The sequence below is a fragment of the Plectropomus leopardus genome, chromosome 6 (assembly GCF_008729295.1).
Source record: "Plectropomus leopardus isolate mb chromosome 6, YSFRI_Pleo_2.0, whole genome shotgun sequence".
NCBI lineage: Eukaryota > Metazoa > Chordata > Actinopteri > Perciformes > Serranidae > Plectropomus > Plectropomus leopardus.
The window spans coordinates 20,440,755-20,453,247 of record NC_056468.1 but is presented as its reverse complement, the minus strand read 5'-3'; the positions used below and the strand labels follow the sequence as shown (position 1 = coordinate 20,453,247).

At 39.1% G+C, this 12,493-nt stretch overlaps 1 protein-coding gene across 2 annotated transcripts in view; it reads right to left on the bottom strand.

Moving 5' to 3' along the window:
- The window catches only part of unc5ca (unc-5 netrin receptor Ca), a 250,217-nt gene that overhangs the window by 106,555 nt on the left and 131,169 nt on the right, over nt 1–12,493 (bottom strand). The gene's annotated exons all lie outside the window — the stretch shown is intronic.

Here is a 12,493-nt window from a genome sequence, read left to right as displayed (position 1 = left end):
AACCATGAAGACAGTGGGTGTATCATATTCTAAAGGTTGGAACGAGAGAATGTAAAGGCAACAATGGAAAAGTCAATTGAGAAATCATCAAAAAAAGAGCATACAGTAGTCTTGTTTATTGAGTAAAAACAAATATCTTTAAAAAACAGGGAAAAAGTTCCCAGGTAATCAATGTAACCTGTGATTTTGGTTCTACCATTTATTTCCACTGTAAATCCTTGAATACAATAGTTACACTCAAAACTGGTGGAAATGCAGGCTGGTTCTCTGGATAGCAACGAGGTTCTAAGAATCCCGATCAGAACCAGTTCAAGAACAAGAACACAGAATCACTGAAACCAACTGTCAACAAAGGTTGAGACCTTAAATTTAAACAAACTACACACGGTCATACTCATAACTAGTGAAAGAGGATCTATAACGCTCATTTTCAAGTTCATACTTGTACTTAAGGTTTCTAATAGACCATGTTTACATACTTTAATGTTAAAAAAAACCACATTATTTTGCTGTGCTGAAACACCCTCAGTCTAAAATGGCGTCTTTTAGTGCCTGTCACTTTAAGCCCCCCTCCCGAAAAAAGCCCAGTCTGCACTGATTGGTTTCCAGGTCTTCTGCATCTCGCTGTCTTTGCTCCATGCTGAGAATAACAGCAATTTCTACTGTGAAAAATTACCAATAAAAGCTTCTAAACACAACTGAATGTATATCAGCAGGTATATCATCCAAAATGAAGGAGCAATTAACAACATTGGTAACTAGGATTGCATGTTTCTCTGACATTAGCATGTAGCAACATATATCAGTGTAGGTGAAGTAATATAAACACTCAGCTTGTCTCAAAAGTTAAAAAACAGCAGGAAACAAGAGTATATAGAGGTTTTTGCCGACATGGATACTTTTACGTGAGTTTACCATATTTGAAACTTTGGCCAAGTTTAATATAAACATGCTACATTGCAATAATATATATGTGACAAAAATAAGTGGAAGCATGTCAACCTGGAAACACATCATAACACCAAGAAGTTCATCAAAAGTGAAAAGTCTCAATGGGAAGCACAGTTGTGTGGGTGACCATTTTGCAAAAGCATTCTGTGATTCAGCAGTCAGAGAACCCATTTAGGAGATGGTGCCATGTCATTGTAAACCGGGCTCATTACCTCATTTCCGCGGCAACAATGACATGGTAATTATGGAGTCGGCGGTTGAAGTCAGCCATGCATATGTTGACTTCTCCCACTCTGCTGTCATTTTAGAAATGTACACAGCAAGAAAAAACACTTAGCTGTATATTCTTGGAGACAACTAATGCTCACACAAGGGTGTGCACACAGAGACACATTTACATTTTAAGTACATTGTCACAGTTTTACACACATACACACACACACACACACACACACACACACACCTGGCCTTGCTTTTAAGTGCTTTAGCCGTTTCATACACTAAACACAGGCTGCTTTGTTGCATGCTCGTCCCTCAGTCACTATGCACAATATTTTAACCTTACTTCCATTCCATATAGACTTGCAAGAGTTTGGGAATCTCAAGCAGGCCAAAGACAATAAATGATTCACACTAATGGTCCACATGCTGTGATAAATGACAGCATTACAAAGCGGCGAGGAATGCGCTGCCATTTCTTCCACAGAACGTTTCAGAGAGGGCTTAGTTGTTTTCATTTTGAGGAAAAAAAGCTCACAGTAGCAGACTTAAAGACAATTAGCTAGACATTCAAATAAGAACAACAGAAGATGGAAAGACAAAAGGAAGGAGGATGGAGAGGGCGTTGAAGGACGTGAATGAAAACACAAAAAAACATTGTGGGTGGATGATGAATGGATGGATGGAAGGACATTTTTGTTTTACCAATCTTTTTGCATAATACATTTTTCTCTGCATCTTTGTTTATCTCACTGTCACTCTTCTCTACATAGTTCTGCACAAAAGACCGAATTTCATTCATAGAGAAAGTTCAAAAGGGGAAAACACATTTCAGCTGTTAATGTCTTCTTGTCCTGTCTCTGCCACTCTTTCTGAATGAGTTTCTTTTACTACACGACTATTTAAAATTCCTGCCTTGGGCTACCCCTGACACTGTAATGCCCTTTAGTCACTCATAACCTTGTCCTTCAGTTATCAGCGCAGCTCTAGTCTGCCACGCAGCATACATGTATACATATATTGGCAGCTGAGTTTAACACATGTTAAGATAATTAGCCTGCCACAGAAAAAGGCCATGAAATAAATTGCAACCTGAGAGGGGTGGCAGAGTTGCGGGACTTAGCAGGTGACTTTATTTATGGTCCGATGGTGTGATGGATTTCTAAATAAGAACATATGGAAGGGTTGATGTTTTATTCGGTTTCTGGGTGTAACACAAAGGTTTATGAGTGAAAAAGGAGTATATTGACTCAATATGATCTGGATAAATGGATTTGCAAAACTGCCCTTTCTAGTAGGTGTGGGGGAAAAATGGATACCTCATAGTATCACAATATTTTCTGTGGCAATATTATATTGATATACAGACACCAAGTATCATTTTTTGATTATATTTATGATGAATATTGCAAATATCAATTAAACTTTTGGTCACCAATTTCAATATTAAAATCCTTTTTAGTCAAGTTCTGCAGCAATAAAAATGACTGAATTTAGATGTACAGATTGTAAACTTTACCTTATTAGATATAACAGATGTTGACAAAGTTCTCCTTTGGGGACTAAACAATTGTAAAAAGGTCACACGCTCAATTCAAATTCTGTAATTCAAAATGTAAAGACTGGAGTAGCCGGTAACTAGACACTGTCCACATACTCTTTTAAAGACACAAAGGGGCTGGACTATACAAATATATGCAGTGACGCATGTGTCATGTGTTGAAAAAAAAATAATTAGGGTGTTCCTGTGTGCATGGGAGAGCAAAACTTATGATTGGATGATAAAGTGTCATATTTCACAAATTTAAATAATGTCAACATGTGCGGAAGATTCATAACATTGGCTGTTTTGCAAGTAATTATGTGTGTATCTCAAAATGACATCCAGAGGTTTGTCTATGTTGAGCATTACCAGCTGTATTAAACTGATACAAACTCATTGTATAAAGATATTAATATGAAAAAAACTTTTTCACTTTGAAGAGTCTGGGAGTGACTTTGTTAGTTTGTAAAGGATGGCTGCAGCTGTGGAAGACAAATCCTTTCTCCTCTGTCCTTTAGTTTTTTAAAACCATACAGAAAACTTTCATAGGAGGACACAGTGTGTGTGTGTGTGTGTGTGTGTGTGTTATCCTTGTGTCCTTTCACTCTCCTGGTTCCCAGGTGTGCTCTTAATCACCTTATCCGTCAGCTGTGGTACACCATTTGTGGACACACACAGATACAAACACACACGCTGGATAGAACATTTTTTAATGCCAAACGCGATCAGAGTCACACTCTCTGGGTATTTCATCAGGATAGTCACCTTACAGCGGTTTACAGGCACAGACATAGGAGGCAGAGTGTGAAAGAGAAGAAGAGTAAAAATGGGAGGGGGGAGAAGTTTAGGCTGCAGGTAGTGTGTGTGTGTGTGTGTGTGTGTGTGTGTGTGAGTGGGGTGTGTGTGTGAGGGGGGGTGTGGGGGGGGGGGGGGGGGGTTGAAAGATGAGAGGCACAATGAGACAGGAGGAAGGAGGGAGAAGTTGGCAGCACACAGCGGGACCACCTAACTCTTTCTTAATACCAAAACCACCTGCTTGGTCTTTACCTATCAAAGGCTTTTCATGTCCACCTCGCTCTCTGTATCAAACCATTCAGTAGAAACTTGTGTCAGTGAATCCACCTTGTATCGTCTGTATTTATCTGCCTCATCTCTCTCAAAACTCGCCGGCAATCCATCAAACCTCCCGGCCATCAATCTGGCTTTGATTCCATCTCTTTTATCAAGTTCCGAATCTGACAAAGACAAGGGGAGAGAGAATATATGTCTACACTTACAAAGTATAAAGAACTTTGAATGTAGCATTTAAAAGTAATTCACATGCTAGTTTTATCATTTTTAATTGTTTGAATTTGAAATCAGAAATTCAACCCTATTCACAGAGACTGAAATACTTGAGAAGCAGAAGGGACTCTTGTGAATAGCTGAATGTCTGAGTCATGAGTGGAAAGTGTTTAATATCCCAACAGAGAAAACCTCCATTTTAGCTCAAAGTACAAATTATCCATCTGTGTGTTGGGATTTTGATAAAGTGGTGGAGAGAGTTGCACAGAATCTTCTGAGAAAGAAATATCTCTTTTAAGGTAGGGCGACTGACATTGTGAGAGTGTTTTAAGGCCGTGCAAACTTTTGTCAGGCTCTATGATAAATGCTTTAAAACGCACATCGAACTGATCACCAGTGTGTGACGTGGTGAAGCTTTTAGATATGGTTTTGATGATAAAATGCATCACATAGAAAAAACAAACAAACAAACAAGAGTGCAATCTCTACTCATAATATGCAGTCTCTTAAAAAATAAATAACCTTATAACCCACAATTCATTTAAAGAAATATGATACAGAATTGGGGAGCCTCTATTCTTCTAAGTTGTGTAGGAAAACAGCAGAAATACAAAAACAAAATACTAACAATTATCAATGTGAGGCACAAATTGAGACACACAAGCTCACCTCTAAACTGTAATCAATTTCTAAATACTGTTAATAATTCATATATAAGTTATAATGAAATATTGGTGTGTTTTCTACCATTCTACTGATCATGCATTTTGGACAACAGTTAATAACATAAAACATATACAATAACATATTACAAGGTAAATACTGTTAAGCAGCAGCTCTGGTGGACATTCCTGCCGTTAGCATGCCAATAACGCTCTACATCAAAACTTGCTACATCTGAGGCGTTGTGTTGTGTGATCAAAGTGCATATTTTAGAGTGGCCTTTTATTATGACAAGCCCAAGAGACAGTCGTGTATAATCATGCTGTTTAATCAGCATCATATCTGAAAGAACTAAGCCTTTGAAAAAGTATTAGAACTTTTATTTAACTCCTTAACAACATAAGTGGTGTGTATATATTTTGTTCAGTTAAAAAAAAAAAAAAAAAAACAGCAGGAGATGAGCAACAGGCTCGTGAGAGGTATGAGCCTACCACATTTAATCTGAATGTGTGAAGTGAATCTGAACGCTGTCTGCTTTCTAGAAACACATCACCGACAAAGCTTTAAAGGTTTCCAAAACTCTCCACAACATCTACCCACCTAAATCATGAGGTTTAATTTCATGCAATATCAGTCTTATCAGATTCTGTGTGGAGAGCTAAGGGAGTTATATGAGGACACAGAGTATGGCTGAGGCTGAATGATAACTTCATAATACAGTCAATCCCTGTGGGGGATGACAGCCTGAACAGAGCATGATGGTTCATTATGGGAGTAATCACCCAAAGCTTTAGCCCTAAATCCACCACATGGCTACCCACACAACACACAGACACACACGTACATGGACAGATCCTGAAAGACAAAGAGACAACGATGGAGACGGTGAGATACTGTCACAGTGAGGCGAATACACGCAGGAGATGGAGACTAACAAGCAGGCACAACACATACATGGAGACAGAACAACCACAAACACAAACGGTGGAGATAGCCGCAGAGGGACAGAAAAACAAACTCACACACGTTAACAGAAATGTGCAAAAACTGCCGACATGAGGAGAGAATGAGGAAGTGATTGAGGGGTGAGACACACGTCTCTCATGCCAGCCAATTCCAGGAACAATTTCCTGGTCTTAATTAGTAAGGGAGATGGTGAAATGAGGAGTTGGTTGTGAGAGTTGATTTCCATAAAGATTGAGAATGAAATTAAAGGAGATTAAAGCAAACCGCTCAGGGGATGAACACACAGCACACACACACACACACACACTCACACACATTCACACATCGGGCTAGGCTTGAGGGCTATGGCAGACAAATTTCATGCCAGTGTGGTAGCAATAGTGTGTGTTTGGGAGTGCATGTGTTTTAGAGAAAGAATGGAATGTGACATTGTGTGCACGACACCAGGGGACATGAATCCACGTCAATGGAAGGTGTGTGTTTTTGTGCATGTGTGCAAATATATGCCCAAGGGAAATATGTGCACAGGAGAGGACGGACAGCTGCGTCCTATCAATTCACTGACCCCACTTCACTCCCAAACTGCACATAACGCTATCCAGCTTCATAAATATAACAAAAGCAAAGATAAATTCACAGAACAACTTAGAACCACACCAGGGTTGAAAAGTACAGAGGGCAACCTTGTAGAGTGTTCCTCAGTGTGAACTCCCTTATATATACACAATAAAGCAGTGTAAGCATCTATTCAAAAATGACCTTTCTTGCATAAACTCATCTTTTTTCTCTCTCTGCCTCCGCGTCTCTCTCCCTCCCTCCCCGCCTCTCTCCGCCTCCTTCCTTCTCCCTCTAAAACTTCTTCCACTGCTCAACTAAAACTGTTATTATGTTTGTGGTGAGTTTGTTGCCTCAGGCACCCCTACATAAGCACATTTCAGAGCAATTATCCAAAATGGGTGTCTCTGCCTGCATGCAACCCATGCCAAATCATAACGGTTTCCCCTGGTGGAGCTGCTCAAGCAATAAAGAGCAATGTGAGATGCTTGGGAAGAAAGTATCAAGCAAAGTACTCTCCTGAAGTCTCAGGGAGGATAATTTGGTCATCCAATTTCCAACACAATGGCATGCAATGGAAACAATCAGACCTCTGGTTAAGAAAAAAAAAAAGATGTAAGTGACAAAGCACACAAAAGGATAAGGTAATATTAAATTAAAGAAATATTTAATTTGAAGAATTAAAAAAAAAAAACGTGAATGGATTTGTAATTAAAACACATTTATATTAAATGGTAAAAAATTAAAGTTGTAAACATGGAAGAAATCCTGCTGTAGCAGATTTAAAAGAATGGGTTGGGTTTGTATTTTTTCTGCTCCAGAAAGTCATAAAATCCTGTGATTTCAGAAGTTACTAAATAACTTCATTATGTGATGCATATCATATTTAGCTTGATTATCATTAATTTTGTCCTAGTGTTACAGGATTTGTAATATCTTTCATGGAAAAGCTAATTTATTCAAGGTGATGAAAGTTTTGTTCAAGACAACATGAGTATGTCCAAAGACCACAGGGTGTTCAGTGTTAGTGCTGTAGCAGTTTGTGGTCGGGCACCTCCTCAATCTTTGGGCACTCCTTTGTATGTCTTCAAATAACCAATAAAGCTCCAAAATATCAAAAAAAGGAAGGACTGAAGGTAGACTCTGACCTTGAGTGTCACAGTCATTTTCAGTGCGGTTTTATGGGGAGTCATTTTCTCTAAGTGACTTTGGAGAGTCTCTTTCACTCAGACCAGTTCTTTCACTGAACTCTCCACCCTGTCATTTCAACACTTCCCAACCTGTGATCAGCCCGAGACATCAGACAAGGTCTTTCCATCCACAGTCAAGTTTTGAACAAGTAAACAACTCAATCTGCTGACATGGCACCGGCACTCTGATACACAATGAACGGCACGAATGAAACTGTTCACTTTAGATTCCCAGTGACAACAAATTGGTTGTGAAAATGATAATCTAACATGAAAATATATCAACAGAAGGGAAAATAAATTTCTGCTTGTGTAGAAAATTAGCACGTCATCACATACTGTTCTTCCCTTTAAGCTTTGAGGTCTAAGAGTATTACTTCTTTATGCTAGTCAATAGGGTGGACACCTTCTGCTCGGTTGGTTGATTTGCTCTTGTCCAACCAAAGTCTCACTGGTCAGACAGTTGCTGGTGTTCATTTCATAACGCCATATGTTCACACCTTTTTTTTCCATTGAGACACTTTGGTGTCTATGATAAGGAATATTTGTGAAAGTAAACATATCAGCACAAGCAAGAAAACTTGCTCAGGGGAGGTTGAAGCATACTGGGACAGAGGATGGACCCACTGGTCTATGTGGGTTTCAGGATTAATTTCTCCTCTATGATTGCTGTTCAGCGCTTATACATGTAAGATTTGACAGTTGGTCTGCTTGGTCTGCTTATTAAGTTTCTTTTTGCAAATTGCTTTCTTTCTTTTATTTTCATGTTTGACTTACACCGTACATATGGTTTCCAGGGACAACTCAGGGGTTAATGAGACATGACAAACTGTTCTGACTACCTCAGAGTGTTTTTTTTTAATTCCCTTTCAAAATAAGTTTAAAAATAGGCTTTTGATTGGGACTGATACATAATATTTATCAATGGAACATATTAGCTATATTTCTCAAACTTAGGCTTTAGAAAGTGCTTTCAGTTTTGAGCAGTGAAATCAACACTGTGGCTTGCCACTTTAACACTTAGGAGCATGCTGAAGCAGTCCTTGACATCTGGAAAAATGCTCAGTGGCTTACAGCGATGGTGAGACATCATAACCACACATCCACACAGAGACACACACTATGGGTTCTCGCTATAAAAATGTTTATTCAGTGTTTGTGACCATCATGAAGTCTTTCTCAAAGCCTGAAACCAAGACTCTCTTGATGATGTCATGCAGAAAAAAAAGCACTGAAGGTTTTCCACTGACAGCGTTTGGAAAAGTGTCAGGGTGAGCGTCAAGGGAGAAACAGCACAGATCTTTTGGTTCATATCAGTTTTGACTATGCATTAATGAAACTGCCATTTCATGCAAAAAAGAAGGTAAAATGCCATCAAGACTTGTTGTGAAAATATGGTTTCTGCACTGCATAGCAACTTTCAGAAAGGTTGGCTAACACACTGCATTTGTTTTTAAGTTGCTTGGTGCACAGATTTCTGCAGATATTATTGTAAACTACATGCAGGGTTAAGCATAATTGAGTGTAGAAGAGTTTGGTTTAATCAGTGCTTAAATCTAACACAAGAAATCCCTGTCGAGCCTTGTTTTTCTTGGTGTAATTCATCCATGACTGAAGGAAAACCTAAATACATGCAGCTGAGACATTTGCATCATAAACAAAACAGAGGAGAAATTCACTAACAGACATTTTCCAGTTGACACTGTCTGGGTTGCTGTGTCCCAGAGTGTCTGGACTCCTGATTGCTATGCACACACATGTCTCAGTGGAAGGTGGCAGAACAAATTGCCATCATTAGAAATTTGTGTCTGTCTTGGTTGTTTGTGTGTGCATGTATGTGTGTGTGTTTGTGTGTGACCTTTGCTAATCTGCTGAAGGAGAAAGACTTGACCTGAAATCTGTGGGGCCAAAGACTGATACTGCATGCTCCTCTGTGTGTATGTAAGTGTCTGTGTTTCACTTTCCCCTGTGTACGTGTTTGCCTCACCTGCTTTATAAACTTGGATTAAGCTGCCTGCGTGCACCCATAACTCAGCTTAAGTTCCCCGCTCCAAATAACCCACAAATCACTCAGAAATTTAATATCTCTGATTGTGCTTTTGACACTTTCACAGCCACGACACTGATTGCCATTATCCAGCTACAAACTGCGTATTCAGATAATGCCTTGAAGTGCTAATTCTACAGTTATTAAAACAGCCTGAAGATGCTGGAGAACGATAGGGGCAAAAGAAGAGAAAGCACGAGTGACTGAACGAAACAATAAGCACATGATGAGCAAAGCGAGAAAAAAAGCGCGAGAGGAGGAGATATAGGGAGAGGGAAAATAAGAAAATGAGTGGGAAGAGGAGATGGGAATGCAAGAGAGAAATGCTGAATTGCTATTGCATGGTGCGGTGGAAAAGACACTTTGCTCAGCAAGCTTGAGCTGCCAGGAAGCATTTTAATCACAACAGTAGATCCAAATAGAAGCAGAAAGCGGGGTAGGTCAGGAGGTTGGGTCGATTTGAAGTAAAAGGTTATCGCAAGAGGGGGCTGAGTGTAATCAGATCTGGTTAAGGGAAAAATCACTGTTATAACACAAAGAGAGAAAGTGAAGGACAGAGGGACAGACAAAGTCAGAGGGAAAATACACAGTATGCAGAAAAAAGAAAAGAATGAGAGGGATCTGAAGAGAAAGAGAGTAAAGTCAAAGAGAAGCAGGAGTTCTATTATTGTTCTCCTCCCTGATATCTATTGGCCCTTCAAACCTTCTTAGAGGCATCCTCCATCACCATCTCTCAACCTAACCTCCGGAAGAGGTCTTACGTGTGTGAAATACTAGAAATACTATATACCCTGAGTGAAGAAGTTGATTGAAAACGGGTAGAAAATGATGCAAGATAGGTAGCATGCCGGCTGCTTTTTATACAGTGTAGAGCACTGGCTGCCATTTAAAAAATAGCCAGCACTTTAAAATTCAAAATTGTATACATAAGGCCATATCAATAATTATTTTAGCATCTCACTGAGTACGTTTACATGCACAAAATAGTACCTTTTCTTGCCCTTATTCAAAAAAGAAAAGTCTTCCTAAACTGCTTTCACGTCTGATGAAAATGAATAGTCCACTAATATTTCCATTTACAGACAGCCTTGCATACTCTGATTAATGTGGAGCAGCTTGCCATTTTGCTTCTTTGCATCAAACGATTTACATATCCTTTTGATATGCAAGTTCTTCATAATGTTTAAAAGTAGGAGAGTTTCTCCTTCTGACCATAACTTTGGCCTTTTCTGCTTGCAATCTACACCAGCCTTGCAAACTGTTGGCGAGATGGTTTGTGCACAACGTATTCATGACAACACACAGGGCCAACTATAAACAGACAAGAGGCTGTGTGTCACAAACTGTGGATAAAAACCCATTTGAGACTCATATTCCCAATTGGCCGTATACATGTCTAAATAATGCTATTAATACCGGCATTTCTCAAATGTCTTAATCCAAAGATGCTAAATTTGGAAAAATGCCTAATTTGGAATACTTAAATGGAAGATGCTCTTTATATGATATATCAAATTCGGGAATATTGTCATATTCGAAATAAAAGGGGAATATTGGTGTGCATGTAACCATAGGCAGTGATACAAAGTAATTTCTGCAAAATTTTATTATAAGTAGCAGAAATAGAGACATTTTTGGTGCTGTATAGAATTATTCATGGTATAAATAATATATGAATAGATTAGTCTGAGACAGACAATACACAAAACACAAAGAAGAAATAAAAAAGCAAAAGCAAAGGAGAAAAAGGAAAATAAAGAAAAAGAGGAACTGGGGTGTGGAAGCTTGGACTCACTGTGACTGATGTGACATTTCTTGTTGAGAGCTGGTGTTTCATCACAACACTGATGGCAAAAAAACTGTCAGAGACTCATGCAGACACAAACATCTCTTTTTCTCTCACACTCAGCCATACATTCATACTTGAAAAGGTGAGATAATGAACAATGTGAAAATGTGGCCTTCGGCCCTCAGTAAGTGTTCGTGTCTGTGCTGCTGGTGTCTAAATTCACGTGTTTACCTCAGAGGATCTCCGAGGCCTGTATACGTACGTCTGCCTGCATCTGTCTCTCAGTGTGTATCAGCCCGATCGTAAGCCAAAAACAGCACATTACCCAGCTTTCATTGCACCCCGAGGAGGGCCCATTCCATTCGAGAATGTTATTAGCGGAGCTTAGAAGGATATTTCTGACTGTGTCACTAACTCTCTGCTGACAGACAGAAAAACATCCTCACATACCAAAGGAATGCACAGAGTAGTGAGGCTCTGTTCTAAATTCAAATGGTGCTACAAACCAGATTAACTGAAAAATATGTTGCTGGGATACAACTGTAATATGGTATGGTATTGTAAGCTTGAGTCAGCTCATTTTTTTCTATGAATGTACAAGTGTATATTGACTATATTCACATAATTTGGTACAGTGCCAATTTAAAATATGGTGTAGTCATCTACTGAATATAGTATCACTCTCTGAAATAGTGTGTAAGTCTACTACTTTATGTTATTCACCATGCTAAATGAGATCTGCAAATGTAATTATATTTGGATTTTTATCATTTGTTCTGTTTTATTAAAGTTACACTATGCAGGAACTGTTGGCTAGTGTTTGTAAACAGCATCGCCAGAAAAACTAAAAGTGAAAGCCAACCCAAGATTGACTCTTGTTTTGGAATGAACTTTGTCATCTTGGCATTTTGCTATTTGCATTTTTTCGGCACTGTGTCCCCAATTTTTGTAGCTTCCTCTTGTATACATGCCGCTAATGCTCTGGCATCTGCTCACTTTCTTCTTGTAAAATCCTTACCTCACCTGCACACTGTGCCCATAAATGTCCCAACAAAGAAGAGCATCAGAATCTGACCAAGACCAAGTTGCCACCAGAGCTGACTGTGACCTTGCCAGACAATACAAGCTGCGCCAGGTGGAATTATCCCTCCCGGCTTCATTACAGTCAAGATGGGGATGAAGATCAAAAAAAAAATTGTTTCTTTCTATCTTGTATCATGCACGGCTATAGTGTTCATTACATATCAAGTATGGAATTAAACTGCAGATGTTCTGGGTCAAAATGA